Below are 786 nucleotides of genomic sequence, written 5' to 3' on the forward strand. Positions count from 1 at the left end.
GACTTCCGTCTTGTACTTCGATTCCAATGACTCCCAGATTTCCCTCGCTTAATGGAAGGATAAATAGATGTCATATAAACTATCATCCAGGCCGTTAAGAATATAATTTCGAAAATTATATTCGTTAACGTTCCATAATCGAGCAATCGTTGGAACACGGCCATTTGAATCTGGGTAGGGGCGTTTTCTTCTTCTCCAATCAGAGGTGTCGGTGATAGATCTGTAAGCACGTTTGACACCTTCAACGTTGTCAAGTAGAATAGCATTTTTCGTTGCCATCCCTTGAAATTGGAACCCTTAAAATTCCGGGTTTCTCCACGTGTGATTTCAATAGGGAAGATTGATTCATCGTCAACGAAATTTATGTCTAAGATTGTTAGAACTTAGATTCAGGAATCGAATTTTGTTCATACAACGATATGGAATCGAAATAAAACCCAGAAATATATATATACTATATTATAAAGCATTTGACAAAAACTCTTAAAAACCATTTTTTATGCATAAAATATTGTATATTGATGCATATTACTTAAAATTCAATATTACAAGTAAATTATGCATAAGTACAACTTATTAAAGCTCCATGTTTGAATCGTGTAACTAACTGCGAATAAACATAATCAAATAGAGGATAAACATCTCATTTTAAAATATAAAAAATCTAAAATATAATTAGGATAATTATCGAGTTCTAACAAAATAATTAATTATTACCTTTATAAAAAATTATATTATTAAACAAATATAAATTACTTCGTTATTGAACATAAATTAAATTATAAT

Source organism: Cynara cardunculus (assembly GCF_001531365.2).
Source record: "Cynara cardunculus var. scolymus isolate 2C chromosome LG 9, CcrdV1, whole genome shotgun sequence".
Taxonomy (NCBI): domain Eukaryota; kingdom Viridiplantae; phylum Streptophyta; class Magnoliopsida; order Asterales; family Asteraceae; genus Cynara; species Cynara cardunculus.